At 46.0% G+C, this 25,090-nt stretch overlaps 1 protein-coding gene and 1 pseudogene across 1 annotated transcript in view; one reads left to right on the top strand and one right to left on the bottom strand.

Moving 5' to 3' along the window:
* LOC115522798 overlaps positions 1-4,516 on the bottom strand; it is a 124,056-nt pseudogene extending 119,540 nt beyond the window's left edge.
* A 359-nt stretch (positions 4,517-4,875) lies between these two features.
* Positions 4,876-25,090, top strand: part of LRRC3B (leucine rich repeat containing 3B) — a 90,402-nt gene continuing 70,187 nt past the window's right edge. The window contains exon 1 of the mRNA XM_030329731.1: positions 4,876-4,974. The gene's annotated coding sequence lies outside the window, so the exon portion shown is untranslated. The remainder of the gene's footprint in view (positions 4,975-25,090) is intronic.

Genomic DNA, 25,090 nt, shown 5'->3' with positions numbered 1-25,090 from the left:
CCTATTTCTCCCATCTCCCCCCAACCTCTGCCTCTGGCAACCACCAATATGTTCATTGTATTGAAGAGTTTTGTTTTTTGTTTTTTTTTGGTGTTTTGTTTTGGTTTGGTTTGGTTTGGTTTAGATTCCACATAGAAGTGAAATCACACAGTATTTGTCTCTCTCTCTCCGGTTTCTTTCGCTTAGCATAATGCCCTCAAGGTCCATTCATGTTATTACAAAGGCAGGGTTTCCTTCGTTTTTATGGCTGAATAATATTCCATAGTGTCATTTTGTGTGTGTGTGTGTGTGTGTGTGTGTGTGTCTGTGTGTATGTATTTTTCATTACCCATTCATCCATCAATAGACACTTAGGTTGTTTCCATGTCTTGGCTATTGTAAATAATGCTGCAATGAACATGAGGGTGCAGACGTATTTTTGAGATGGTGACTCTGTTTTCTTTGGCTAAATACCCAGAAGTGGAATTGCTGGATCATATAATAGTTCTATTTTTAATTTTTTGAGGAATCTCCATATTGTTTCCCATGGTGGGTGCACTACTTTGCATTCCAAATGATCTCAGTAAATGGAAGAAAAACTGATCCATGCACCCAAGTCTTCCAAATGATGAGCTAGATTCACGAGTGTACATTGCCCAGTGAGTTCTGAGTTAAAACTTGCAATGCCATTCGAAGACTAGATTGTATAATGGGCACCACTGGGTTAAAACTTGCAACGCCATTCGAAGACTAGATTGTTTGTATAATGTTCAGATTTTCATTATCCAGGCAAGGTCCGATTCCTATAGGGTTCTCTTTGTAAACCCAAATGGCATAAAGTGAGGAAATCTATGAGGAACTATGGAGATATGGGAAAGATGCACATGGAAACGCCCATATGGAGAGAAACTGAGGTCTGAGCCTCAGCTCCTGTCAAACGCCAAGAGCCAGCACACGCTGCCAGGCATGTGATGGAACCATTTGGGAAGTGAATCCTCTACTTCTGATTCCAGTGGCCCTAAGCTGACACTGAGTGGGCCAGAAGTGAGCCTTCTTCCCCGAGCCCTGTCCAAATTCCAGATTCAGGCTAATAAAAGATTGTTGTTATTTTAAGCCAAGAAGTTCTGGGGTGATTTGTTATGAAGAGTACTTAACTGGAACACGTTCCACAAAGGATTCATGATATTAACATCTTCTTGCCTTGATTCCATTCATTTAAGTCACCCCAACTATTTAGATTTCAGAAAATCAACTCAAGGGCTCGGAAAAATGCATTTCCATTTCTCTGGAGAGTTCCAAATGGAAAATGCAATTAAAATTTCAAGAGGTTTCCTTTAGTTGCAAAATTACTGGAATATATTGATTTTAAAACAATTGCTTACCCCTATTTCTAAAGAGAGTTAAACTGAAAACACCAGTAAGTAATGTAATGTTTGTAATATACACAGTAAGTTTTACAAAAGCTCCCCCTCTGGGCCAGAGGGGCCGCTGCTGTGATGTGAAGGTCATTGAATGAAGTGGCCCTTCGGTGCTAGGCTTCCTTCTTAATTCACTAATCAAGTTACAAATATAGCTTCTGATACCTCCTCTCTTCTCTTTTTTTATAGGTTGTCAAGACAAGTCAGGGGCAGCAACCAATCAGCTCCTCGTATTAAACAGCATATTTTGCTGAGCTGGATTTGACTCCTGGTTGCTACAAAACAAATCTAAGTTTATATCAGAGGTGACAAACTCCATGCCCTGTCATTTATCCTTTTTATAGCATGGGCGACACCAATGGTCAGCAAGTCTTGTTGATGAGCATGTGAATCAAGTAGAGCAGAAAGCATCCAAGTCTAGAGGTTTCCTCTGTCAATAGGTAGAAATCGTTTGTTTTAATTAAAAGAGAACTAATTTAAAAACAAATTCCTCTGCTTTTGATTACCCTATATATTTTAAAAGATACTTGTAATCCCTGTATGAACAGGGATAACCACTGTTAATACTGGAGTATACATTACTCTAGACACGAGCCTAAACATATGTATATATTCACATTTATACATGTAACGATTGCCAAGAGAAAAACATATTGAGGTTTTTACCGTGTAGTAGGCACTTATTTGTGAAATAAGTGTTTTGCAAAGTTCAATGAAAACAGAACACTATGAGGTAATTAACATCAACCAATTATACCTTTAAGGAATTGGAAGTTCAAGTCTAAGATTTCTACATAGCTATCAAGTAGAAATGTATAGCTCCAAACCTACATCTGTTGACTCCAGATATTAATTTTTATTATTGTGTCTCTCATCTTGTGCATCTGATTTTTTTGCATCTAAAATTATAATTATCATTTATAACAATACTCACTTAACTCATTTACAACCACAGTTTAATGTCTGACCAGTATCCATTTATAGATTTAAAAACATTTCACTATTCCAGTCTTGTTAGAAATTTCAATTTGGTTTTGTTTATTTTCAATTTTCCACTAGTGTAAACAACACTGCAATGAATATCCTTGTATATAAATCTTACTGTATATCCATTATTTATTCCTAATGATGAATTTCTAGAAGTACAGTCTTAGGGACAATGACCTCCAAAAAGTTTATGCTTTCAAGAGTAACATCATATTTCCCTTCAGAAAAGTTACACCAAATTACATACCTGCCATCCATAAGTCCTAAGACTTCATTTAAAAAACAAAAACAAAATAAATAAACAGAACTTAAACCACAAAAAACCCACAACCTTTCCAATCACAGTTTCATCTTAGAAATAGAAGATATCTTAGCAATCATGTTTTCTAATCTCCTACACATTATGGACCTTTTCCTTAGCACATCCCCGATCTAGGTGGTATCCATCCTACAATGCATAGGAAGTGGGGATAGAAAATAAAGAACAATTTTAAATATCCCTAAACTACATAGCACTTTTTTTTTTTTTTTTTTACCTCTCAGCAATGAAGTACTCTTCAAACTATTCTAAAATGCATCTACAATAAGAGAGCCTCATTGGAAATGAGGACACCTTGGCAGTCTTTCAACATACTTGACACAGGTCATGAAATAATAAAGATTTTTTTGGTCATTCTCTGCGTGGAATGGGTTTGCTTTAGGTGTGGGCAACTGAGTACATATCACTTGCTCTATGCAGTTGCCCAACAACTTGGTTTCCCTTGCTTATGGGAATTCAGCAAACAGACGTAGGCTGGTCAGTGGGAAAAGAAAAGTGTCCAGAAACAAAAAATGAATTAAATACTTTTACATTTCTAGGTCAGAGGAGCTGGGAGTAGAAGTATGTGTGCCCTCCCCTTCCCCAAACCCTCCCAAATTTCATCATCCAAGTTCCCTTAATTCTAGACACACTGGGATTTAGCAGTGTTTAAAGGAGAAAACGACTTCCAACAGGCTAAGCTTTCCTTGAGTACCCACTAGACACAAAACAAGTCTGGATGTTGCAGTGGTATCCTAAAAAAGAAGAAAAAAGGAGGTAATACAGGTGAGTGATGCAATAGAAAACGATAAAAAAAAATCTATACTTTGTGAATTCTGCAAGTGATTGGCAAATTTGACTGCGATAGCAAAGAGAAGAGGAAAAGTAATTCTGCCTGGAGTGAGGGGTGAGGGCTGGGGTGGAAACAGGGCTGTAAAAGAAGGTGGTATTTGTAGATGCTGGGAAGGCTGGTTCCTCTGGCCCCAATTGCTTGTTTCTTGATTCATTTATTTATTTAGGTGCGGATCTGCTAAATAATTTAAATCATGAACTGAGAACCACTAAAACCAGTAATTTGTGTTAATCTTAGCAAACACACATGAACACACGCACATACACTTTCTTAAGGTCTATATATACTCTGCACGCCGTTTGTTGTTGTTTTGGTTTGGTTTGGTTTGGTTTGGTTTGGTTTGGTTTTGGCTGTAGAAAGTCATCCCTGCAACGGGAAGGCAAATTGAATTCTAACACCTTCTTCTGCTTTGGGAAACTGGACTAGTAGGGGGTGGGGATCAGGGCCCAGGACTCATGGCCAAAACTTTGTGCTTCAGGAACCGCAGGGGATCATTCTGGTATTGGAACATAGAGCCTTCGGGGAATAGCTCACTTTATCCCTCTTACCCCGGAACAGCCTGCTACATACAGCACCCAGTAGGCCATCATGTGTCGAAGAGCTGTTAGGCATCCGCCTTTTCCCCATTAGAGGACAATCAACCCATCACCACATTATGCTTCTTCTGCCGGTTTTATTCAGCTCGGATCTCAGTAGTTAGATAAACAGGAGAAAGAATGGGGCCGTAGCTTCCAGAGAGAGGAGCTCTGCACCGGCGGGGTGCGAGGAAGGCAGGCGAGGGAGGCGGAGGGAGCCCATACTCCCACCTCGGCGCCTCTCCTCCCGCAGCAAACGCTCAGCCCCCGCCCTCTCTCTCCGTTCCGGACCCTCCACCCGGCTGGCGAGAGGGCAGCGCGGGAGAGGCGGTGGCAGGGCTCTGACTGTCACGTTCGTTCCCTGCTGCTTTTCCCGTCCCCAGCCTCCTCGCCCCTCCTCCCTCATCCTCAGCCGGGGTTTGGAGGCGATTCCCCTCTAGTGACTGAGACGATCGCATCTGGGCGAGCGGCGCTTCGCCTCCCTCGCGTCTTTGTCTCCTCCTCCTGCAAGGCTCCGGGGCCGGGCGCAGGGTCTGCAGCAGCCGCCGCAGAAGCGGGAGCCAAGCGGTGCTCCGCACGGCCGCCCGGAGCCGCACCCTCGCTCGGTGGAGGCGCCGGAGGACGCCGGCCAGCCACGCACAGCCGGCGTCCCGCGCTCCTGCCGCCGCGCACTAACGCCGCCGCCGCGGCGGGGAACGAGCCCTCCCGGCCGGCCGGGTCCGGGGTGGGCAGCCCGGCTGGCAGCGGGGTGGGAAGAGCGGGCGCTGCAGCTCTGGCAGCTCACACCCCCAGGCATACGCATCCAACGCCTCTTCCCTGCGCCACGAGGATGGAGCAGCCACCCCGGCCCGGGACTGGCGCAAGGTAAGGTGCAGCCGCCTGTTGCTTTTCGCAAAGCGCGGTGTCGTCCCTCTACCCGGGTGCCTAGGCCGTCCCTTCCCGTAACAAGTAGAGGGGAACTGTCACCCCAGGTCAGAGCCACGTCCAAAGCTCCGGTCCCCTTGGCGCAGACCCTGGGAGAGACCCCTCCTGGCGGGGGGAAGTCGACCCCCTGCTCGCTTGCAGCCAGCTGCTGTGCAATAGTCTGCAAAGTTTTGTGCCCCCCCCCTCCCCGCGCGGTGCTCACCCCGTGCCGTGCAAGTTGCAGGTCTAGTTCTCGCGTGCGCCCTTCCCCCAGCCCTCCCCCACTACCACCCCTGACGTTTGCATCTGCCCATTTCTCTTTCGGTGTTCTTGCTAGTCGACTTTTCACTCCCTGCAGCTCCCGCTAGAGAGGCGAGGGTTTGGGACTCAGCAGTGCTCATCCTGCTCGTGAGGGTGGGATAGGAGCAGAGAGAATGCAATAGGAGGGGTGGGACATGGGAGGAGGCTGCGGCCACCCTTGGGGCTCAGTCTAGCACGGTCCATCCTTGCGTATGCCACCCCGAACTCGGTAATGAAACCCTTGGAGTGGCTTGCGGCTGTGTGCCGCGGGAACAGCAAGTGCAGATCCGGGTGGGTGAAGTAAGTCATTTGGGGAGAGAAATGTTGCTGGAGGGGTGGGGGTGGGGGTCTCGGGTAGATCTGGTTGACAGGGTACCAAAGGGCTCCGCTTTTAAAGTGGGCGAGGGGCCAGTCCAAGCCGTCACCTGACACGGAGGAAAAAGGATTTGAGTCCGGAGAGCTCTGGCCCGGGTGTGTAAATAGAGATGGGGGGAGGGGCTGGGCACCTGGGAAGGCGCAGAGAGGCAGAATGGAGCCCTGGAATGCCAGAGCCCGGGGGGGGGGGGGGGGGGAGGGGGGTGGAGGGGGGGGGGGGGGGTACTTGGGAAGGCCGGCTTCTGGGTGCCTGGAACGGGGCGATCTTCCTCTCCAGGAGAAACAAACCTCCAGGCGAGATTGTGAATGCGTTGGCGTCTCAGGCGGCGACCGAGTGGTCAGATCATGGACCAGGGATGCTTTTCCTGGCTCTAAGAGGACCAGAGTCCTCTCCTTTCCCCGGCACCCGCTTCTACACCCTTCCACCTCCGCAGCCGAGTCCGTAGACCCACGCCCACCTTCCCTGCCGGGCGCTCTGGAGTCAAGGAGGTCTGCACAGCCGCAGGGTGGGAAGGGGATTCCTGGCCCCCAGGAGAGGCGCGTGTGCCGGGCAGGGGAGGGGGGGAGTCCCCAGCGCCAGGAGAGTAGACAGGGGTTCGAACCGGTTGGAGGAGAGCGCAGGGGCGGAGGCTGCAGTGGGAAGCCACCTTTCCGCCCCCCCCCCCCCCCGCCCTTCCGCAAATCGCACCTGGGCGGAGCGAGGGAGTGGGGGAGCCCCACGCTGTGCCCGCAGGCTCGGGAGCCAAGAGCCGGAGGGCGTGCGGGAAACGCAGGGCGAGGGGGTGTGGGCATCCGATGAGGGGAGACTTGGCTTCCAGGCCGGGGCCCCGGGCAGAGGTGGGTCTTTCCACGTTTGGGCCCCTCGGTAGGTCCTTGTGGTTGTTGCAGCCGCCTTAACGGATGCGGGAAGGCGAGGCTGTCTCCTCCTTTGCCCCCCAGCAATCTCGAATGGAAGACCATTTGCGGGAGGGGGCCTAGACTGCTGTTGCAGAGAAGGGGCGCCCCGGGCGCCCCCCCCCCCGGGCTCCATTTCTCCAGGTGGGCTACCAAAGGCCTGGAAGCACCTCGTTTAACCCTTCTCTCTCTGAGGAGGTGCACGCCTCTCTCCAAGCAGCACCTTGGAGAGTCCAGTGCCGGGTTTCCACTGGCCCATCGAAGAATTTGGAGGTTGCGTGGGGTCCCGAGCTGTTTAAAACCCTCTGGCCCTCCTTGCCCAGGCCTCCCACGTGCAGGCTTTTCGGGGCACAGCCGCCTCTGCGGTTGCCCTGTTATAATAAGTCTGCTGCTCTCCCGTAACCAGCTGGGAGAAAGCAGAGCTCAGCGCAGTCTCCTTTTCTGGGCCCCACGCCTTGGCCAGACCCTTCCGGAAGAGACGTCGACTTGCCAGGGCTCCGGGGGAGGAATCCTGAGGTCGCTCACTCCCACCCTGGGGCACCCCTGGAGCAGCGAGCTCCAGTCTCCCCGCGGCCGGCTTCAGAGCCCCGAGGAGCGGGACCGGGGATTCCCTCAGCGCTGACTCCCCGCGGCTCCTGAGCACAAAGGCCACACCCTCACAGGCCAGGCATCGCAGGGGACAGAGCGTTGGCTTCTGCCGAATTACCTGGATACCTGAGGTAGGATCCCAGAATGCAGTCCCTCACCCCGCGAGAACTACCCCAGGGCCAATTTCTTTCCGGATGCCTATTACCTGGGTTTGTGCTCGGGCCACTTCCCTCTGCATGGAGAAACAGGTTGGAACATGTCCCTGGGGAACTCTTGAAGGAAGACTTCAATTGCACACCAAAGTGTCCCGGTCCGCCCTCCCCCCACCCCCACCCCCACCCCCACCCCCGCGTTGCTGAGATGTCCTGGGGAGACAGGTAGTAATAATAATCAGCGCCAGTGTTTATTGAGCTCTTACTCTGTGCCAGGCACTATTCTTGATATGTTGCGTGAACTGTTAGTTTTACTCCTCACAACAACCCTGGAGGACAGTTATTTTTTTTCCCCATTTTATGGGTGAGGAAACTAAACCATGGAGAACTTAAGTTATGTGTTCATTGTCATCCAGCCAGCAAGTGGGGAAGCTGGTTAATCTTGTGGGTAGAGAACACTGGGTGTGTCCCAAGCTCCCTGACCCTGTTTGGTACTAAAGACCTTTTGTCCACAAGGAAGTATGGGTGAGGTCTCCCAGCCCTTTACTCCAAACCCCACAGGCAGGCATACTGTGGGAGCGCCAGTCCTTGCCTGTATCATGTGGGAGGCTGATGGGGCATGTCCCCTCTCTCAGAGTCTGTTGGGGTACATCTTGGTAGAATGGGATCCTGGTGCTGAAAGCAAATTTAGGCAACTGGCTGCTGGCAATGGACTTCTTTTCGGAACCTTTTGGTAGACCTTCCCATTTAAAATATGAAGAGCAGTGGAGAGGGGGGAATCCAAACGTGAACAGAGATCTATAGTCACAAACAGTAGAAACTGTGTTTTGCCAGTGTCTTTCTAGTGATTGAACCACAGAATATTAGAGCTAAAGGGATCTCAGATATCACTGCCCCCAATCCAGAAGCAGGGAGGAGATTCAGTGATATGTTCAAGGCCACTCTGTGTGTTCCTAACATAACTAGTACTGGAACCACTGTCCTCTGACTCTTGGCCAAAATAAGCCATGTTGATGCATAAATGGATTATGGCCACTGCTGTTTTTCAGCATCTTAAAATTAATTAGGGAAAAACTTATTAAAAGAAAGTTCATTTTTCTAATTCTTCATAACTGCCTCAGTCAGCATAACCAGAAAAAAAATAACTATCATATAACGGATACACCATCACAAATGTGTCTCATTTGCAAAAAATTGCAACCAAATACTTATAAGCCTTCAAATCAACAGCGTTTAAGTAACCATGCAAACCTTTAGGTGACGTTAAATAAAATTGAATGGATTCCCAATCATTGTAGCAGTCTTTTTTGTCAGGAGGAGTAGCTCTGTCTGGCCTCACTCCCAAGTATTTGGGAAAATAAGAGAAATCATAGTAGATCAGAGGGGAAAATTCTTTTGAATACAATGAAGTGATTTGGTATGATTTCTTCTGAATTTCTGACCGTTGGGTCACACTTTAGGCTTTTGCAAATCTGAGGCAAAACAATATCGTTCTAGCGGATATACCTGAGGCTCAGAGAGGGGGAAAATAGCCCTTTGCCACTTTGTTACCCACAGAGACCTTATAACAAAGGGACCTTCTTCAGCAGCCTCGGGATGCCATATAGCCCTAGCCATTCTTATAGGACAGAATTTTGGTTTCTAAGAACATCCCATGTCTTTCCTCTGTAGCTACTGGCATCAGGAGGTCCTGCCCCTGGAGACAAATCAAGAAAAAGTCAGCTGGAGTAAACAGAGAGGGGGATTGGGAAAAACCTGTTTCTTAGAGCCACACAGAGGGGTGAGAGTTACAGGCAGACAGATGGTGGAAGCTTGGTGCCTTTTATGTAGCCTGGGGTAGGATTTGCATCCCTGATGTTGTGAGAAGCCAGGACAGAAGCCCTCAGGCAGTAACTAGGGGTGGAGGAGGGAAAGGTGAAGGTGAGGGATCACTGCTGTCAAGAACCTGGGGTGGGGGTAGATGGAGGTCGGCTGATAAACGGCTTTGGGGTGACAGGAATGACCATGGAGAGCCCGAACTGAGAGATGCTGTTCTTTCCCCTTCCCCGCCTCCCCACCACCTCAGTTTGCCGTCTGTGTTGGGTTGACCGGTCCGAATCCCAGAATCCCCTGTTATCTCGAGGGGAGCACTCACATTTTTAGAGAATTTATTAGAAATGAATATTATTTTATGTTAAGTCAGAAAACAAAATATGCCTAGCTGTCCCAATCTTCAGGGGAAACCATGAAAATTCACATTAAAGTGGAGATGCTGGTCTAGTGAGAGCACAGCAGTGTTAGAGGAGAAAAGATGTACCATTGAAATCAGGTATGACAAAATCCAAAAGAAATGGTCTCTCTTTTAGGAAGCACAGGAAGAAGAATCCTTTTTGATCTGGGCAGATATCCTGGTTCCCAATTTGTAGCTTTTCAGGGATGATAGGAGACTTAGCTGGAGCCTCATCCTGTTTATGTGGTTGGCATCCCTTCTACCTGTTTTACTGTGGCTTTTATGTGGTGTAGTGTTAAAGGGCCCACACAGCACTTCTGCTGGGACAATTCTTTGCGCGTGTATCTACCTTAAATCATATAAACTGATATCAGTTTGTTGGCAGAAGAGAAACTGCTGTTAAACAGCATGTTCTGGGGAAAAGAGCATGAAAAAAAAAAACGAAGCCTTTTTGTTCAGAACACAACGAATAAACGCATTTATGCAATACATAGCATGAATTAAAATTCTCAGTTTGGGTGAGATATTTGAAAATAAAAACATAATCAAGGACCGGAGCATCTGAACTTGACCTACTTTGAGTAACAAGAGAAGCCGTATAATAAGTTTCTGTGGAGTTTGAAGAAGACGTGGGAGGGGGAAAAGGTTCACTAAGTAGAACCTGAGAAGTTTTACCCTTGTGTATTTTATTTTAAATAAATATATGCTATCTTAATTTACACTTAAGTTTGAATATTCCATAAGATCAATAAATCTAATATTGTATCTGCAGGTTGTGACTTTGGAGAGCTTTATTCTACAAGTGGTTGGGAACCATGATGGCAGCTTTTATATCTGACATACTAGTATATAATTGTATATCCCTTATAAAAGCCCAGTGAATTAATACATTGTAACATGGCGTATGAAATTTTATGTGAGAATGAAGTCTGCAGTCTTCTCAAGAACTAACAGCCTTGGAACATGCTATTTTCCCAAAGGGGATGAGTTGTTGGCAAGGGCAGTATAATTCACTTAAAATAAATAAATGAACAAGTGTTGAAAAAGAACCACCCTGATAAAAATGGATTTTTTTCTTTAAGAGGATCAATGAACAGATCAGTGAAGTTTATAAAATTTGTGGTTTCAATTTATCCCAAGTTCTCTGAGCTGCTTCATATGTTAACAACTCTCCAATGTAAGTGTCACTACACTTTCAGATAGTTTTCTAAAAAGAATTGTGCCTTTCCTTAGAATTAAATTGGAAACAGAGGTGCCTGGGTGGCTCAGTCGGTTAAGCGTCCGACTCTTGGTTTCAGTTCAGCTCATGATCTCACGTTCGTGGGATCGAGCCCCACGGAGCCTGCTTGGGGTTCTCTCTCTGCCTCTCTCTCTGCCCCTCCTCTGCATGTGCTCTCTCTCTCTCTCTCAAAATAAATAAACATTTTTTTAGAAGAAGAAGTAAAATAGAAACATTAAAAAAAAATAAAAGATTGTGAACCATTCTCGAATACAGAATAACCCTCGACAAAATGAAGCATGTCTTCAAATGCAGATTCGTTTCCTTTTTTCTCTTTCTTCTCTTTATTTCTTCCCTTTTGTTCTTTCTTCCTTTCATTTTTTAGGCCATTGATACACGTTTTCAGTCTACATGTAAGCCTTCAATACCTTGCCGGGAGAGTTGGCTATTTCAGGACAAATGTTTCCCCTGGTGAGGGCAGGGAGGAGGCGCCGTGCACTTGGATGTTTGTCCAGAGCGAAAGCACACAGGTCATGAAGGCACACTGGCTTTCCCTCTAGTCTAACCTCCTCACTTCTGATTTAGAAAAGCAGTGCTGGTAAAGGCCTGCTTACAGAGGGCTCCCCCTGTTAGCAGTGACTAAGCAGTATACTTCTCTTTTGCTACTCTGGGAATTTATGCACTGAGAAGAATCCTGGTCTAGTCTGCTGACCTTCCCTAGACATCTGGTCAGCAGGGATTATCAAGCAGGAGTGTTTCCCATCCTCCTACAAATTATATTTAAGCTTGCGTTGGCAAAGGCAGGTACCCTTCTCCCATGGAATGTTTGGTTGTCATTTATTCAGGTGGTCAGTCTGTTTTTTGGTGGCTCCTTAGAAACGTGTCATCTAGACAAAATAAATGCCCTTCCCCAATGCAAGGTGGACTGTAGGCGCTTGGTGCCCGAAGCATCTGCTGCAGAACCCAGGAAGGAGGGAGGACTGACAGCCAGCTGGGTCAGGGGGGCGAAGAGAGAGGTAACAGGATACAGCAAGGAGAGAAAGGGGGTGAGAGAGGTAGGCCAGGAAAGAAAACAGACCACCTGAAGGAAGAAAACCCAGCTCTGTGCACAGAAAGACTAAATGAGATTCGATAGTATGCCAAACATGAGGGATAAGATTTAAAAGGCATAAAAATAAGAAGATACGGAAAACTAATGGGGATGATAAAGGGCTGAGGAAGTGTACAAGGAAAAATAACGTACCCAAATAATTCCTCAAGGTGTAGGTCAAAGGAAAGGCCGGCTGGCTCCTCAGCCAGAGGGCCTGGTCTCATACCCACATTCCCCTGTCCCCTGTTCATGTGGCTTCTCTACCACCAGGCCAATCAATGGCTCTTCATCTCATTGATGCCTGTGGCCCTTTGGCAGTCCTCCAAACTTAGGGACCCGCAGAATGACGTGTTTAAATGCTTCAAATGCAACGCAGAAGATTATAACACTAGATACACACACGCGTGCACACACACGCACACCATTGTAAGCTCCTAATGTATGTGTAACAACAAGATCTGGTGGGACAGATGGCCACCATCTCTCCTAAGTAGGGATCTGCAACGGGGCCGCTTTGAGACACCTGCAGCAGCTGTGTTCGGACACGAAAAAGTCTGCTTTCTGTCAGTGGCGAAGTCTTTGGTGCTTCTACTACATGGCAGACCGTAAAGGCAGTATTGTAGCCTGCCTTTATGATGGAATGAAATACTAAATTGTAGTGCAGTGTTCATAAACAAAGTTGTGACTCTTCCCCTGTTCAAGTTTATGGATCACTTGCATTCTGTTGATAAATGCCCTAGAGGTCTGCGACCCCAAAAACCTTGGACCCTTGTTCGGTGTCTCCAGCTAACGCGGTAGGAGTACATCGGAACAGACTTGGGCAGATTATAACAGGGTCCTCCCAGCTTCTTTTATCTCTCTGGGATCTTCTCTCTCTCCATCTCTCTCTCTGGACCAATTTTCACTTTTCCGGCCCCAGGAACTGGCCTTGCCTGCCCTATTCCTAGGGGTCGAGGTTGTAGACAATGACGGGCGTTGGCAAATAAAAATCACTGTCAGCTGAAAGAGACTCACATGTCAGGGGCACAGGCAGGCTGTGGGATGCCTCTGTAAGAACTAGAAAATAGGCAGCAGCATCTGGCTCCTGGCTAGGTGAAGATTGGCCTGTATCTCAGTCCCCGATGGCTGGCTGCCTTGGCTACGTGCCCTGTCGCCTTGGCTGGTCACCTGAAGTGTGCATTTCAGCTGAAAGTTTTAAGTTCCCCTCCAACACTTTTTTCCCCAAAGCAGAGCTGCTATAATGGCTTTTAAAGGTTCACTTCCTTTCCCTGTCCGTTTCCTGCTTATCAGGAAATGGCTTCAGTGCAGGCCAGGTAGATGGAGACCCAGGGGGAAAGGTCTGGGTCTGGAGAACTGAATTCTTAAACTGATGAATAAGGCCATGAGTGATAGAAAGGAGACTGTGGTCATAGGAGTGTTTTCCAGACAGATGGCTCATACTGTCCTGTGTTACGGGAGGATGCCAGGATGTCCCCGATCGTGGAGATCACCATGTTTCTGTCTGTTCTATTTGGTGAAGTAGAACCTGCTTAACAGAAAAAGTTCTCCTAAGAAAGCCTTTGACTTTGCAGGAGGGAAGCAACATCTCAGAAAACATCCTGCTTATATGCAGGTGGAGTATTTGGGAACGAGGCAACCTCATTCTACATCAAACTTTGGCCTTAATCAGCATGATGTCTTTGGGCTGGTTAAGTTGACTGCCCTCTGCTCTACTTCCCCAGTAAACTGGAGGCTTTCTAGAGCCCCTTCCAGCTCTGTGGTCTCTAATGTCAAGGATGTGTCTGGCTTTGCTTTACTGATAATACTCCGTATGATGGCTTTCCTGTTGAGCTCGTTCAAGCTCACTTCTTTGCTTAGGCCCTCCTACCCTGATGTACCAGAGGACCAGTAATGATGGGCAGAGACTCCCCAGTCCTGAGGGTCTGTTGACCCCCAGAGCACTTCCAGGAGCCCAGAATAAGAGGATGGTGGTGGTCGGCAGAGGGATTGGTAGAGGGAACGACAGCTGACAGGGGAAAAGGGACAGAGTAGGCAAAGGGCAGAACCATTGGTAAGTTTCCTTACAGCAGTAACTGTCACTCAGGAAAGTTGCAGGAAAGATGAAGGAGGGGTTCCTGAAGGTTTGACTGTGTGCCTGTCTTCATAACTGTATGATGTGTCACTTGCTACTAAAAACTTCCAGGTTACTCCTTGTTGTTGTATTGAGGACGATCCTCAGTAGGGTTTCGTAGTTCCTTCCTCACCTGGTCCTGCCTGTGTCTTCCTCTGTCGCCTTCCTAGGTACATCCTGCACTCTGGTGTATCTGAGCCGACGTGTTAGTACCGGGTAGTGCCACCGACTCGTCCCATTTCCTCTTTCCAACTCTGCATTCAGTGATATCACGTTGACAGCTCAAAATCCTCCACGGTAGGATTATCGGCACCACAGAAAGTCACAGACACTGCGAAGCAGGGCTTTTTTGATGCAGAGAATCTGTTGCTACAGTTTACCAGCATACGACACTGCCCTGGCCCCACCAGGGACCTTGTGGTTGCCGCCACGGAACGTGCCTTTTCCTCTTCCTAACAGTTCACCTGACTGGGTCTCCCTCCTTTCCTCTCTTTTTCCTTTCTTCCGTCTCTCCCTTCCTTCTGTCTTTTCATCTAGCCATCTATCCAGAGGTAGCCAGACTCGGTTCTAAGTCCCCTTCTGCAACTGAATAGCAGAGTGAGTGACTCCGAGAATATTCCCTAACCTTTAACGTGCCTAAATATCCTCAGACATCCATTTCCTCTAGGTGAGATGAATGTAAGGATAGAGAGTTGTGAGGCTTACATGAGTTAATATGTATTAGGTGCTTTGAACCGCGTCTGGTACATGATAAGTACTACTTAATGCTTTGTTTTTAGTACGGATCAAAACATAGCTGATTGCTTACTATGTGCCCAACACTGAATATGCACACCTGAAAAGACGTTTAATAAAATAAACACAAAAAGGGAGGCCTCGGTGGCTCAGTCAGTTAAGCATCCGACTTTGGCTCAGGACGTCCTCTCACCATTCGTGGGTTCAAGCCCTGCATCGGGCTCAGTGCTGACAGCTCAGAGCCTGGAGCCTGCTTTGGACTCCGTGTCTCCCTCTCTCTCTGCCACTCCCCAGCTCGCACTCTGTCTCTGTGTCTCTCAAAAATAAATAAACATTTAAAAAATTTTTAAATAAATAAAATAAACACAAAAAATATTCAAGAACAGAGGCTGGTTCGTTCTTCCAGGGATACCAAGAACTGACTTTTTGGAGCCAAGGGCACGCAAACTGGATCCTGAAAGACTGATCACATACACATACCAGACTGGCAAGACAGGCAGAGACGTCCCAGGAAGACAGAAGTCATGTGAGCACAGGCGTGGAAGTGGGAACAGCCTGAGCTGTTAGGGTTTTGTGTAGCTGAGCATGAGACCGTGGAAGGAGAGAGTCTTTGACCGTGTTTGGGTTCTGGGTTATCCATGGGAAAGCGGGCTACAGTCTCCTCTTAGCTCTGTTCTTCGGTTGCCCTGCGTGAGGACAGATCTGAGCTTTTTTTCCCCCCAGAAGTCAGAAATCCAGGTTTTTATGCGAAACCTCCTGATATTTGATGGTTGGACCAGCTCAATTAAAAACAGAACAAAACAAAATACAAAACACATCCGCAGGCTACGTCCAGCCTCCTGCAGAAGAATGGACTTCTAGGTTCCCAAGCCCATGTAAAGATGATAACATCTGCCCTTGGAATTCCTGATTTTGAATAGGATTCTGCCATTAGCTGTGTGACCAGAGGTGAGAGTCCCTTCAACTTTCTGAGCCCCGGGTTTCTGCTAAATGGCTATCATATTTCTTGTCCTACATCAGTGGCTCTGAGGAGCCCTTAGTACTATGGAAATAAAAGCCCTTGCAACGGACGAGAGATGCCTTAGAATTATTCCCAGACCCTGTGTGCTGTGGCAGAACCATCCATCCAGCACAGCCCGATTCAAGTCACCCAACGATACCCGCTTTTTCAATTTTAACACTAGATGAGGGAAGAGACCTGTAGGAGTGTCTTTTTCCCCTTCGTTCTGTTAGAAACAGGAAGGAGCTTGACCTTCCGTTTTGGAAGTCTGGATGTCAGAGATCCAGCTAAAAGTTCTCGATTGCTTCTGCATGGACCGAGGACCAGGGCGAAAGGTGCATTCAGCCTCTGTGACGTGTGCTGATTATTTCTTTGAGGTGGCAGAGGATGGTCTGAAAGGAGGAAGTCCGCTGCCCTAAGTTTTAGAGTCAAAACCTGCATCTGGATTTCTGTAATTTCTCCTCTTTGATCCCTTTGCGCGCCAGGCTGGCTTTGATCATCCAGGCTTTTAAGGAAAGGATCAAACCTCGTGGAGTCAAATGACGTCTAGTGGAGGGGCTGAGCTTGGTGGGTGTTGCCTTTAATGTATTGGGGGGTGGGGTGTGAATACCCACCTACCCTACTTCCTCAGGTCCCGAGAAAAGTGCTCTGTGATTGCAGTTTTGTGAAAACCTCACGATAACGCATGGACTCTTGCTGTTATTCTGAGTTTGTGTTATTTTTATTTGTTTTGCTGTACTGCCTGATTGAACTTGATCACGAGAACTTCAGAGAGGGAGGCAGGCCTTGGAGTAAGGAGACTGGATTTTAAAAAGCATATCATTTCTGAATTTCAACCTCACTGCGGAGATCTTATCAGTTCTGCTTTAGATGCTGACCTGAGAGCCTCAGAGCCTGTTTTACTTTCTTCCAAACCCTAAACCACCTGCGTCCTTAGGACTGGGGGGGTCTGGTGCTCCTCTGGCTCTCATCCTCTGTTGGTGTCTAAGGCCCTCAGCCCTAACCACTACAGAAAGCCAAATGGCAGAGGAGCCAAAGTCCCACTCTTCTGAGATGGATTTGAAAGACTTAGGTCTATTGAATTAACATGACGGATGAAATAGCACATTTGATATTAAAGAGGTATTGACGCCCTAACCCCTAATGTGATGGCGTTCGGAGATGGGGCCTTGGGAAGGTAATTAGGTGATGAGGGTGGGCCCCTCATTACGGGATTAGCACCCTGATAAGAAGAGATATTAGAGAGTTTACATCCTCTCTTTCCAACCACACCCACTCAAGAACAGTCACTCGAGGATACAGCAAGGACGTGGCCATCTGCAACCCAAGGAGAGATCCCTCATAAGACATTGGCCATGCTGGCACCTTGGCTTTGGTGTTTGGTTATGGCAGCCCGAGACGACTGATACAGGAGGTGACCGTAGGTTAGTCTGGGCACCCAGCCACCTTGTGAAACGTTCCTTTGAGCAAAGATGGGCCTGTGTTGGTACCAGTGTATGTGATGTTCACCACCAGCCTGGCACATAGTAGGCGTTCGCTCACAACTTGTCGAACGAATGAACACTAATGAATGAAGTGACAACCATCCACCTTATAAACAAATATTTGGAAAACCATTCAAGTATGGGGGATTTTCTGCAGGCACGGTTTGAGACGAAGGAAAAGTAAATTCTTTTAGAATATACTGTGTGTGGGGGGGTGTGTGTATGTGTATGTATATACCAAGCTGTTAACAGCCTGCACTTTTTTACTAGCCCACCCCACGGAGACATAATGATAGTAAAATAAATACAGTCAGCATGCTTTCCTATTTACCCAGCATGCAAGCAAGTGACTATTTCCAAGCATTTGCAATTTCATCAAGGTCTCCTAGAACCATTCTCCATAAAGAGATGCTGAGTTGGACTGCTGACCTACCAAAATGTAATTATCTGAAATTTAGTAAAAGGAGAAAGAAAAGTCATTTCTTCATTAAGAGAATCACAGAACCTCTCAGTGTGGGAACTTCTGAAGTTCCTTTGGACTTTAAATCCCTAGTGGGCACGTTGCCAGGGAAGGATGTGGGGTTTTTTTCTAACAAAATGGTGGCTTTAGGGTTCTTTCTTGTTCCTCTGAGAAATCCCTCAGACACTGTGACGTGTTTGCTTCATGGCTTTTGCCATTTGAGAATGGAGAAGCTATTTCCTCAAGATGCTATTCATCTTTATTCATATCTGAGTGCAGATGAGTTCAGAACATGTGGGTGTGGGATTTGAAGAGTGAAGTGCTTAGGTAACAGTTGGGGTGCCAGTTCTGTAATGAAGAAAATGTATTGACAATATTAAATTGTGGGCTGAATCTGGCTTTTGGTGTTACAAAAAAAAAAAAGAAAAAGAACAAAATTTTCAAAAGCGACAGCGTTGTTTTGATGCCGGGGCGTTTCTAAATGTTGGGACAACAAGTGCCTAGAAATACCGGTCTTCAGTGTGCGTCACTTTCTTTCTGCCCTGCCTGGTCTTACCCTTCTAAGCCCAGCGTAGCTTTTTTTTTTAAACTGGAATGTGTTGGCAGTGTTTCTAAATATAGATTCATATTGTACTTAACTGAGGGAAATAGATTCAGTAATAACAGGCAAGGTTTTAATCCACTTTTCATATTGCAGGTGGAAGAGCCAAGTGGTTTCTAGAAAAACTGATAGTAACTTATTGAGTCACTAGGAAGTTACTGTTTGCTTCCCAAGCTCTAAAACCTCCACATCATCATCAACTTCTGAGGCTTTAACAGGTGAAAATGTGCACCATTACACCTCTCTCTTATTTTTTCAAATGTAAAATTAACATTTTAAATTTGTTGAGATTGAGTCTAGAAATATTTTAAATGTAAAAATTAATGTACATAAAATTACAAAGAACAGCACCACCCCCACCACCTACAAAATGCCCTGATTCTCAGGGATTCTGGGAATCTCTGTCACACTGAACTTACAATATTATGCGTGACCTATATCACTGCCTACTCCGTCATCAGTGTTTTAAAAAAATCACTTTAAATAACACACTTGGATAGTTAGCTTTACCATCAGATGTGTTTGAACTTGCCTGGTCTGGATTTGTAGTCCACAGACCTGTCATATTTCAAAAGCCAGTGCTAACTTACGAAGAATTAAACCTTCTCATTTAAGCTGTCCGGCTTTGCAGAACTATAACAAATAATTTAAGCGGTTGACTTCTTTCTATTTATCCACGAAGAATAAACAAATGTCGACAGGGGCAGCCATTAAGCAGCCTCGACGCCTGGATCACTGGGTGAGAAGATGCACCCTTTCCCTTTTGTGGCTGAATGACTACCAGGTGAGAAGTTGACCAATAATCCCCTCCCTACATTAGAAGGGGCTGTGGTCAGGAGGAATTAACTATCCTGATTTTAAAGTTGTGATATTCGTAAATGGTATTTCAGGATTTAATTTTTTTTTTTATATTTTCGAGAGAGAGAGAGAGAGAGTAGGAGTTGGGGGAAAGGGGCAGATGGGAAGAGACTCTTAAGCAGGATGGATCCCGAGGAGGGGCTATTTCCCACAACCCTGGGATCATGACCTGGGCCTAAATCAAGAGTCAGGTGCTCAATCGACTGAGCCACCCAAGTGGTCCTATTTCAGGATTTCTAAACAACTGTGCTGCCATGTAAAAAAAAAAAAAAAAAAAAAAGCTGTGATTTTTTTTTTTTTTTTTTGGTGATGTCACAGGTATTAATTAACAGTAGTGTAGTCTGTTGCTGGTCTTTAAAATTAAAGAAAATGCCAGATTCCAGTTGTTGATGAGTGGGGAAAAAAAATCAGAAAAGACCTCCCAGAGCTGTGGATCCCCTGCATTGTAACCATGGCCTCAGTGGGGGACCATGGAGCCCAAAAACCTCTGTCTCAAGGTGCGAGTCAATGCCTGATAATGTGGGAAATAACAATGAAAGCAGTTTTCAGACACATGAAACCCACAGAAGGGGTTAGAAAAAAATGTCACTGTCTGGTAATGTATTTATTTATTTAAAAAAAATTTTTTTAAACATTTATTTATTTTTGAGACAGAGAGAGACAGAGCATGAACGGGGGAGGGTCAGAGAGAGAGGGAGACACAGAATCGGAAACAGGCTCCAGGCTCCGAGCTGTCAGCACAGAGCCCGACGCGGGGCTCAAACTCACAGACCGCGAGATCATGACCTGAGCCGAAGTCGGACGCTTCGGTTAACCGACTGAGCCACCCAGGTGCCCCTGGTAATGTATTTAACATGCCAGAATTTGACCTAAAGAGTGTGGTTGGTTTAGTAACTAGTCTCTGTGGAGAGAGATGCTGTTGCCTGTATTCAATAGACATTTGGGGTCTTTGAGAGCCAGGGGTATATTGTTGTGAATAGTCTTGTCTGTTAATTCTTAAACCGTTTAGGGTTGGGTCTGGTGTTTTGAAATAAGCCAAAGTCATTTGAAGTAAGGCTGCTGAATATAGAGTGTGATCAGGTGTGCACGCCAGATTGGGACTTGAAAATTCCAAGTCTTCTTTTCAGAAGGGACTCATCAGCTCTCCTGGAATCTGATCCATTGTGATGGAGGCAAAGTAAGGATGAGATCTGGAAAAGATTTGAGTTTCCAAAATGATAATATTCTTGGAATCAGCCTTCAGTCCTCTGGGGTGACTAATTCATAGAGGAACAGCCATTTCCCTCTATAAACTAATGTTCCAAGATGGTTTCAAAATATTTAATAACATTCAGTAGTCACATTCTATATAGTCTTGAATGGAACTGCGCTCTTCGGTAGAAATATAATGCTAGCTACTTAAGGAATTTAAAATTTTCCAGTAGCCACATTAAACATGTAAAAAGAGGGGCGCCTGGGTGGCTCAGTGGGTTAAGCGTCCGACTTTGGCTCAGGTCATGATCTCACGGTTCGTGAGTTGGAGCCCTGCATCGGGCTCTCTGCTGACAACTCAGAGCCTGGAGCCTGCTTCGGATTCTGTGTCTCCCTCTCTCTCTCTCTCTGCCCATCCGCTGCTCATGCTCTGTCTCTCTCTGTCTCTCAAAACTAAAGTGTTAAACAAAGAAATTTTAAACATGTAAAAAGAAAAAAGGTGAAATTAAGTTTAATAATTTTTTTTACTTAACTCAGTATATCCAAAATTATCCTTTTCACATATAATCAAGTTAAAATTTATTGATTTTTTTTCCATACCAAATCTATGAAATCTGGTGTGTATTTTATACTCACAGCCCATTGCCCTTTGGACGCTGAGTTTTCATCAGAAACACTTGACCTGTGTTCAGATTTCAAAAAACTGTTGAGAAAGCAAATCCCCATAACCACGTTGCTTCAAATATGCCTGAGTGTTTTCCGGTGACTGGAGTATTAGGTTTTAAGTTTAATCACAAATAAAATTAAACATTTAGCTCCTCAGTCACATGAGCCACATTTCAAGTGCTCTGTAGCCACTGTAACTAGTGGTTACCTCATTGGGTGGTGAATGCTCTCGATTATACGGGGGAACAATGGGAGTGGGATCCATAGGCACAGTGTGGACATTTAAACTCTGGAAAACTTGGGAGATTCTTGTCCTTCCAGTGTTTTGGCCTTTCTATGAAACAGTTCTTTTTGTTAATCCAGTATTTTTCCAAAAGCTCCCCATCTTCTCCTTCGAATCCATTTATATGCGCCCCCCCCCACCCCGCCCCGCAAAGGGCCTTTCCTTGTGGGTATTTACCATTTACATCCAGGGGCCCCATATGGCCTCTGCTTCATAGATGGAAGGTTCAGGGATGAGTAGAGATGATTAGACAAAGGCCGGAATTAATACCCCTGCTCCAGGTTCTTATGACTAAGCACTCAAAACACAGGAGCAAAGTTTCCTGACTGTAAGCCCCACTGGACGCACCTCTGATTCTGATTCTGAAGAACTGGGGTGGGGCTCAGGAAATTGCATTTTCGTCAAGTCTTCTTTGTTGTCCCTACCTCCCCGCCCCAGGTGATTTGGCACAGCCTAATCTACTAACTACTACCCCTCGCCCCACTATGTTCTTTTTGCCAGTGGTCCATAAAATGTGTTCTGTACCCTATGTCTTGTTGAACTGAAGAGTTCTGGGCCCTGCCCCAAACCAGCTAAGTCAGAACAGCTGAAACTGTGGAGCTGAGAATCGTCATTTTAACAAGCCCCTTAAATAATTCTTGTGCCTAGTGACTTTAAAAAGCACTGCTCTGTGCAGACCCCTCCCAAGTTGGACGGACAGAATTCTTTGATCCCACTCTTTCTCGTTCATTCTCTTTCCCCATGTCTGATGTTTAGAAACCCCCTGTCCCGTTTATTCCACTTCCCCTGTGTTCAAGTCATTTAACAAATATGCATTTGTTGCAGGGATTGGGGATACAAAGATATAGATTGTGAGATTCTGTCTCTGACCTCTGAGAGCTTGCGGACACAGGAGGGAGGGATAGATCTATGGACAACTGAGCTCATAGAGCATCACAGGTGGAGTGCTACATGTATGTTCTGGGTGCAGGGAGATCACGGAGAAAAGAGTCATACTTACCTGGGCTGTGAGTTGATGAGAATGGCTTGAAAGGGGCTTTAGAGACCCTGGATGGGTTGAGGGAAAGACAAAATTGGTTGGCCTGATAGAGAGAGGAGGGGAAGGATACCTGGAGACCCTAGTATGAATGAGGTGAACAGGGAAACAGAGCTATCTTGAACGAAGGATTTACTGTATGAAGGATCCCAAACAGTTTTCGTTTAGGTGGGCAATATTATCCCTAATTTCCATTAGAAAATAAGGCTGAGAAATTTTAAAAAATGATTGCTGATTCATTAAAATAACAATAACAAACCCATCAGCTATTAACGTAAAGAACACATGTTTATGAAAACTTATTTTCCAGAACAAAAATTCAGTGAGAAGAGTGACATCCTTTTGTGTTTCTGCACGTCTCTAATACCCGACTAAAGACAAGACTGTGATTCTCAGATCTGCTTCTGGATTCACTCTGTTCCGATAGCCCATGTCAGAAAACCTTTGGAAAACTCCACGGTACACTCATGATAGAATAAGTGTAGAAAAGGCAAATCGCATCTTTAATATTATATCTGTATTGTTATGGAAATAGTCTATATCATGTTCACAGTCAAATCATGTCTACAGAATCATGGAAATAGTCTCATTCTCACGTAAGGGTCTCAGGGACCCCAGGAGTCCCTGGGCCAAACTTTGAGAGCCATTGATGTAGAGGGTGGCTTGGTAGGCAGGGATACCAGGGGGGAGACCTTGTCACAGTGTAGGGGAGGAACATGAGGGCCTGCACCAAGGTGTATCAGTAGGGAAGGAGAAGAGAGAATGGAGGGGACAAGTTCTAGGGAGACAGATGCCGCAGAACTCAGTAACCAATCGGCTGTTGGGATGAAAGAGAGGGGAGAGCCCCTGAGAGCATCTCGGGCCGTGGATAGCTGGGCGTCTACGAGCTGCCGGTACAGGTGTGGGGGGTTCTCCAACCCATGCCGGAGCTCCCCAGGCCTTCTGCTCCACAAGGCTTTGACCTGAGGTGTGAAGGTGGTGGGAGGTCTAGCCCTAAAATAATTTTATGGAGGTCCAAATGCTGAGTTTTTATAGTATGATTATACATTGGCAGGAATTAGGATGGGTAGAGTTACTAGGAGCATTTTCATACGGGCTGGCCGGGGCTGCATGGTTCACAGAGCAAGGGACACAGGGAAAGATGATCGTTTGGTGAGCAGCGAAAATGACGGTGGTGAGGTTCAGGGAATGAACCTCTCTGCCCCTTGCCTTTGGGGCTGAACACATTTGTGGTTGAAAGAGCATTTAGGAGGGATTCAGGAAGCCAGAATGTGGTTTTGCATGTGTGTGTGTTTATGTGTGTGTGTGTGTGCGTGCGTGCGTGTGTGTGTGTATAAATATGGCTTTATATGTGTAATGGTATATATATGGTTTTATACATCAAAAACTGTATAGGCTCAGGCCTCAGCATGGGGTGTGGAATGAACTGTTCTCAGGGATCTGAGATTGTAGATGAAGTTTCTGGTTTGCCACCAACGAGCAGTGTGACCCTGGGCAACCCACCCAGCGTCTCCGGGCCTCTGTCTCTTTCTGGCAAATGTAGAGGGGATGAAACCTCGGGAATTCTGTGATCCATATGCATATTTTATAGGCCACAAAGTGATCTTCTGGAGGACACAGTGATTCCTTCCATCAGTGTCAGAGTTTGCCCGAGTAGCATTTTCCTGAGCCTGTTTTCAATCTTGCCTGTTGAGGGCCTGGGAAATGAATAGACAAGCAATCAATCTGGCGTCAGGGGACTGGAGATAGCAGCTGTGCCTCTCAGGAAATGCAGGCCTTGTCATTTGTTTAGATGTTGTCCCTGACTTGGCCTGACAACCTGGGCACCTTCGTGTTTCCTTAGTTCTTGAGAAGGCCTTTTATGCCAGCTCGGTCTACACACACACGCGCACGTGTGTGCCCACAGCAGGGCGACCCTACTGTACTCAGTGTTTCCCCCAGAACCCCACTGTGTTATGGGAGATGGTTTTAGACGTGCACAGATTTGTTTTCGGTATTTTTGTATACCGGATAGGTGTTAGAAAAATAGAGCAAGCCCAGCAGAACCGTTGTTACGGATATTATTTCTTAGGATAACAGTTTCAATAAGTTGAATTAAAATAAATGATTGCATCAATGCTAATGTAAGTAGAACTTGGGTGTAACAAAATTCTTGAAGATCATATGTGAGTGACTAATGTGTGGGAAGCACTAACCTGATTGCGTTGAGGAGGATTTTAACAAATTGAGGAGACTTGTTTCTCAGGCAAGACCTGATGCCTATGTCAGAAGTGTTCTTATCCTTCATTGATTCGCTATTTCAGCCTAAAAATTTCTTTTGGGAACCAGAGGTATTTCATATCTACTTTACATTGGTCATGTCAGGTACTTAGAATGATAGACTTCACCCTAGATATAATTAGAGGAAACAATCAGGTCAATTAAAATGGAAGGAAATTCCCTAAGAAGCTGGCCCAGGACACTACAAAAATGTCAGTGTCATACAGGGCCAAAAAGAAACAAACAAACACGGCTGGGGAACCATTCTAGATTAAAGGAGACTCAAGGAAGATGACAACTAAATATAATGTGTGATACGTGGTTGGACCCTGGGTCGAAAATAAGAAGTTATCAAGGACATTTGGGGATGTTTAAGGGATGTGAAAACCAACTGCTTATTAGGGAACCGTAGAGTTATAAATTTTACATTTTCTGAGTGTGATAATTGTAGTAGAGGCGACTGTTCTTGGTCTAATGAGATTCCTGATGAAGTATTCAGGGATGAAGTACATCAATGTGTCTGCCACAAACTCTCAATTCAAGCCAAATATACACGTACACTCACAT

Source organism: Lynx canadensis, chromosome C2, assembly GCF_007474595.2.
Source record: "Lynx canadensis isolate LIC74 chromosome C2, mLynCan4.pri.v2, whole genome shotgun sequence".
NCBI lineage: Eukaryota > Metazoa > Chordata > Mammalia > Carnivora > Felidae > Lynx > Lynx canadensis.
The sequence above is the reverse complement of the archived record's forward strand: the minus strand, read 5'-3'. Positions and strand labels throughout refer to the sequence as shown.